Genomic DNA, 6187 nt, shown 5'->3' on the forward strand with positions numbered 1-6187 from the left:
TCTCAGACAGGATTCCGAGTCTACTTAGGTTTCCATCTGACTAACTTAAGACTGTAACTGAATGTTTTGCTTACTTCTTGTCCGGATGTAACAATTGGACGTTGCAAGCAATGGAGAACGCACAGTTAAGTCAGCCAAAGACGACGCCCCTGCAGTTGGTTTGCACTGGACTCAGCAGTTAGCTGCGTCCATCACAGTTTGCTCCGGTGTTACCCTATTTTTTCTTCTTCGCGGTTGTAGGAAACTCCGATTTTACCATGTAAAAGATTAAGCAGAGGGAAGAAGTTTCGGACTATATCCACCAAGTCCGTCCAACATGTGTGATCACTAAATAAGAAGAAATATACATTCATAGATAAGCTAAAGCACTAGCTAATTTATTTATTCTCAAACATATATACCGACTGCACCTAAGAATGAGCCAACACAATTGTCTTCAAGCGGGCAGTATAGTGAGCACCGTGCGGCAGAACATCGCCCATATCGAGTACCAATCCATCGTGGTCACCGAAACAAAAAATGGAGAACCAACCCGACGATCGGTCGAGGCCATGCATCCATCCAAGACAACGCTTTCGCTGGTAGGAAACAAACTAGATCAAGAAATGGAGCCCATGCTGTAGTACGTACGTATCTCTTCATTAATTCTTGTGTGGGAGAAGGAGAACTTTGTACGTAACCTGCACATACGTACTCCTACTACTAGCTAACAGTGGATCGAGCAGAAACTTGTATAAATATAGCTTCTAGGAGTACTTGTTAATCTGTCTATGTTATGGTCATCGCACTCGACCCATCCTCACTCCCGATATGCCTGCACTGCTTCCTTGCAATGCTGCTGCTCAATTTTAGCTAGCCAGCGATGCTCAATTTTAGCTAGCCAGCGATGCTCAATTTGCTAGCTTCCATTCGTACCTATCTCCTGGATTTGCACCTCAACGGTCGTTGCCGCCTGCTGCATGCGGGAGAGGCGACAAATGCAACCAAAGGGACAAGACACCGCACCGCACGCGGGCACCGAGGGAGACGTGAACGATCAACACCGATCTGCCATAACGCCATTGCATGCGCGCGTACGCAGACGAACAAAAATCCGTCTACTTGCGTATGCACGCGCGGGCTCGCGTAAGCCGATCGGTTCATCACATCGTTGTCAATCATCGATTCATCATTGCAGGGCGAGCCCGCGTGTCCCTGTCGATCGCCCTGCCGTGCTCCTTGCTTGTACATATCCGGGCTACCAATCTAGCTAATTAAGCGTAGCACCCAACAATGCGGAATATTGTTGCGGTCAGCTAGAGCCTCCTGCATGTGGGCGCAACGCTAGCTGAGCATTTGTCTTGGCTACACGGTTGTTGAATGCAACGTCGCTGGCGACACATGTATCCATCTTGCACGCCCGGCCTACCAGCAGTTTGTGAGATCACGATTTGCTGTTGTTTTGTAACGACAAAAAAAGATGCCGAGGATCTCGCCGACATCCAGAGGATTCTTCGCTCGCTCATGCGCTCCCCCCTCGCTCCCGCGACTCCACCCCTCCCCCCGCCACCACCGTCGCCGCCACAGATCTGGCCCTGCGCCATGCCTCCACGCCGGCAAGGAGTGCTCGCGCTAGCTGCACCCACAGCCCCCCACCCCAGCGATTTGCGCCGACCGTGCGAGAGAAATTCCCAGAGATCCTGCGGCTGATCTTCCCAGTGCCGCAGGCGGTGCTCATGGCGTCAGGAGCTGCGGGGTGGGCGGAGCGCGCGACCAGGATCCGAGACTCTACCTTCGAGTGGATCTGGTGCATGCAGGAGTGGAAGATGGCGGACCGGGCGATGGCGGAGGCAACCTCGTCGGAGATGAGATCTGCGGCCGTGAAGATCGCCGAGGTCCAACGGAGAAGAGTGGATGTGGAACAAAGGAAACTAGCACGAAGGATCTTCGAGGAGGCCACGCTGGAAGAAAGGGCGAGGATGCCTCCGTTCCCATCCTCCCCGCCGGCCGAATTCGTGGTATGGGCGAGGGCGGAGGCAAAATCGACGGAACCGCGGCGAGCCCTCCGATGGGAGTGCATCCTCGGCGTCATTCCGTCAATCAACTGAAGCTTACTACGGGTGGGGTGGATCTCCTACCTCACCATAGATCGCTGGAACCGCCGTGGTTTGGAGACCGCGGCATGGTTCCACCTGGAAATCGATCTCGTGTTGACAAAGGGATTTGTATCCCAGAAGAGAAGGTTAGTCATCCGATTCCCAGTTCAATGTTGTTATTAGACCCAGTGGGGAATGAATTGAGCTTGTGCTCGGAAAACTATAAATCACCATTGACAGAGGGATCCAATTTGGTAGAGATTGGGGATTTTTCCCCAAAACAGAGAGAGGCTACCGTTGGGCGGGATAATACGGGCCCCATCATCACCTCGCTCCCGCTGATCCGCTGCAAAAAAGTGAAAACGCCTTTACCTATTACGTCTCCTCCACAAGGCAGCGCAGATGAATCTATATCTAGGGTTTTTGGGCAGCTCTGGGTCATTCCCTCCCCCCGCCGTCGCCAGCCTCACCCTCTGCCTGGCAAAACCAAATCAGCCTCCACGTTGGGATGGCTTAGAAAAGACCTAGCCCGATCGGGATGTTTTTCTCCCTCTGATCTTTTTCCAATCAAACACCTTCGCCCGTTTGATCCACCACCGACGCAGCTCAAGATCATCCGGGAAGGAATTGGAGTAGGATCCAAATCCTTTGCTCAGGTTGTCATGGCGGACAAGAATGCGCCGCCGATGGGACAGAAGCAGCGTGGTCCGGTCCCTCCGAAAAACCCCGGACGTCGTCAACCTCCAGGAGGTGCGCGTGCAGCTGCGCCGCCTGGTAAAGGTACGGCCCCCCCTACTCAGACCACAGCCGCTGTGCCTCCGGCTCCGATCCCACCGGCCCCTTTGGTGCAAGTTCTTGACGAGTGATACAAGGATATGGTGTGCTTCACTTGCGGAGGCCCTGGCCACTACGTTGGCAACTGCATACAGAAGAAAACCTGTTTCATCTGTGGATTGGAAGGCCACAACGTCAACAACTGTGCAGCCTGGGCACAGCCCCATCCAGTTGCTACCTTCTTTGGGAGTTCTGCGCTGGGACTGGGGTTTTATCACATTGACGCCCCTGTGGGAAGAGAAGCAAGCTGGCTGAATTTTAGGAACTGTGGAGAAGTCTGGATTATGAAAGGAGAGATCAACAAGTCAGACCTGATGAAAAACCTTTCTGGTATCTTCTGCAAAAACAAACAATGGACGTGGCAAATCAGGCCACTGTCAGATAAGAAGTTCTTGGTTAGATCCCCCCTGGAAATATGTTGATGAGTTGATTGAGTTCCCTGCTTTTGATCTACCCATTGATGGTGTTTCTGTGTCTATGGAAAAATGGACTGGCTCAATTGACCCATTCAGTGAACTTACTGAAGCCTGGGTGATTGTTGAGGGGCTGTCCTCTAAATGGTGTACATGGAAAGTTCTATCCCAAATAGCCTCATGCTTTGGAATTCTTGTGGATGTCGACTGAAATGGCCTGATGAAGAGCTTCTATGAGAGAGTGAGGATCAAAATTGCCTGCAGAGACCCAACAAAAATCCCCTTTGAAAGAATTATGGAGATGAGGAAAAAACTGTATATCCTATCCTTCACTGTGGAGGGCTTTGACCAGGTGGGTGCTGATGACCCCAACGATGATGATGGCCCCATTGATATAACAATAGATGAGAACAACAAGACAACAGAGGAGGAGGAACTGGATAAAGACTTGCTGGATGATGGAGAGGAACCCATTGATGCTCTAGACCTTGCCAACAGAGACCCCACAAAAACTCCAACTGGGAAGAAAACAGTTAATGATGATGCTTCATTTCATCCCCATGCTCTATTGGAGGCATGCTTCTCTCCTGTGAGAGTCAACAGGAAACCTGACCAAGATGATATGGGCCCAAGCAGACCCTCAATACCTTTTGCTGAGGCAATCAAATCTCTCAGCATCCCACTCAACAGACCTGATGAAAACACCATGGTTACTGCATCGCCAAATGGGATTGCTGCTACCACTTCCCCTGTGTTTGCCCAAAAGATGTATTGCTCTGGTCTGCTGAAAGAACTGGAAGATTCTTCTTCTGACACCGACAGTGAATCTGCTGAACCTGAGGAGGAAATGATTACTGTTGAGACACACATAGCTAGTGGCCTGAAGATGATGGAGCTCATGGATAAAACCAAAGGGAAGGCTTCACCAAAAACCAAGTGGGGACCAGTAATTGCTCCAAGGCTGAGTTCCAGAGCCCACAACAGGCAAAACATCATGGAAAAAGCTGCAGCCTACAAAATGAAGAAAAACCTGGAGATCCCACCTACCTTTAAAAGTAAGTCTTTTACTGATGATGCTATTTCTAATTTAGAGGCTTATGCTTCTGCAGTTAATCTCAAAATTGGTGATGATGAGAGAGACAAGAACCACATCATTAACCAAATTATTAGAGATGAATCTGAAAAATGTCTTGTGTTTGCTTCCCAAAATCCTGAAGTTTCCTTGCCTGATAGTTTAGATATTGGACCAGACATTGATAATGGAGTTTGTACTCCAGAAAAAGACATTCCCAACACTCACACATCAGGGGGCACTGCTGATGATGTGGGTGGAAGTGGGACTAATGTGAGAGGAGGACTTTTTAGTCTGACACACCCTTTCAAAATTCCATGATTGGTATCTTTTGGAATATTAGAGGTTTGGGCCAAAAAGGGAAACTACAGTGCCTGTCTGACTTGGTTGGTAAATATAAACCTAATTTTTTAGGATTTCAAGAAATCAAGAGAGAAACTTTATATGACTCCTTCCTTAATGCCTTAGCTGGTTCTAGTGTGTATGACTGGCACATTCTACCTGTTGTAGGCTCTGCTGGGGGTATCCTTGTGGGTACCAAAACCAATCTTTTTGAGGTACTTAGTGTTAGCTGTAAAAAATAATGCATCATCATTACCCTGAAAAATAAGACTGATGGGTTTTGCTGGCATCTGATTGTGGTTTATGGCATAGCTTATGCTGTAGACAAGATTGATTTTATTGCAGAATTGCATGAGAATATGGATGATTTATGTTATCCTGTTTTACTGGGAGGTGACTTTAATCTGATTAGAGAAGCTAAGGATAAATCCTCAGGCAATATAAATGCTTCCTGGACATTATTGTTCAATGACTGGATAAATAAATGGGGCCTTATGGAGTATAGATTAGCTAACAGGGTATATACTTGGAGCAACAACCAAGACAACCCTATCTTTGCCACTATTGACAGGATTTTCTCTGCCACTAGTTGGGATAGTCACTTCCCTCTCACTACCTTATGTGCCCTTCCTAGGGTGGGGAGTGACCATGCCCCAATACTTCTTGATTTTGGAATGAGTAGCAGTAACCCTACTAAACCTTTTAGATTTGAGAAATGGTGGTTAGACCAACCAGATTTTAGACCCTTAGTGGAGAAAATTTGGGCCACACCATCACCGTGTGCAACTGCTATTGGGACTTGGCAATTTAAAACCAAACTATTTAGGAAAAGTGTTAAAGGATGGAGCATTAATCTGGAAGCAGCTATGAAGAAGAAAAAGAAAGAGCTCCTTCTGGAGTTTGATATCCTAGATATCTTTGCTGAACAAAACAGGACAAATGCTGGGGATGTCCTCAGAATGAAACAAATTAAAGAGGAACTTGAGGGGATCTGGAAGAAGAAAGAGACTGCCATGTGGCAGAGATCTAGAGATAGGAAGATCAAAGAAGGAGACAGAAACACAGCCTACTTCCATGCTGTTGCTAATCAACGCAGAAGGAAGAATCAATTGACTGTCCTGGTGGGTCCTAATGGGCCTGTATACTCCACTAGGACATGCTGGAGGTGGCCACTAACTTTTATAAAAACCTCTTTGGGTTTGAGCCTAAACCTAATATACACTTAGATGACCAATTTTGGTCTGATGAAGAAATGGTGACAGAAGCAGAAAATACTTCCCTGGAAAGACCTTTTTCAGGAGAAGAAATTAAAGAGGCCATTATGGGATCATATGCTAATGGAGCCCCTGGTCCTGATGGTTTGTCTTTTCTTTTTTATCAACAATTCTGGGAGGTGATTAAGGGTGACTTTATGGCCCTGGTTAGAGATTTTGAAAATGGGACTCTGGATG

Source organism: Triticum urartu, chromosome 2 (genome assembly GCF_003073215.2).
Source record: "Triticum urartu cultivar G1812 chromosome 2, Tu2.1, whole genome shotgun sequence".
NCBI lineage: Eukaryota > Viridiplantae > Streptophyta > Magnoliopsida > Poales > Poaceae > Triticum > Triticum urartu.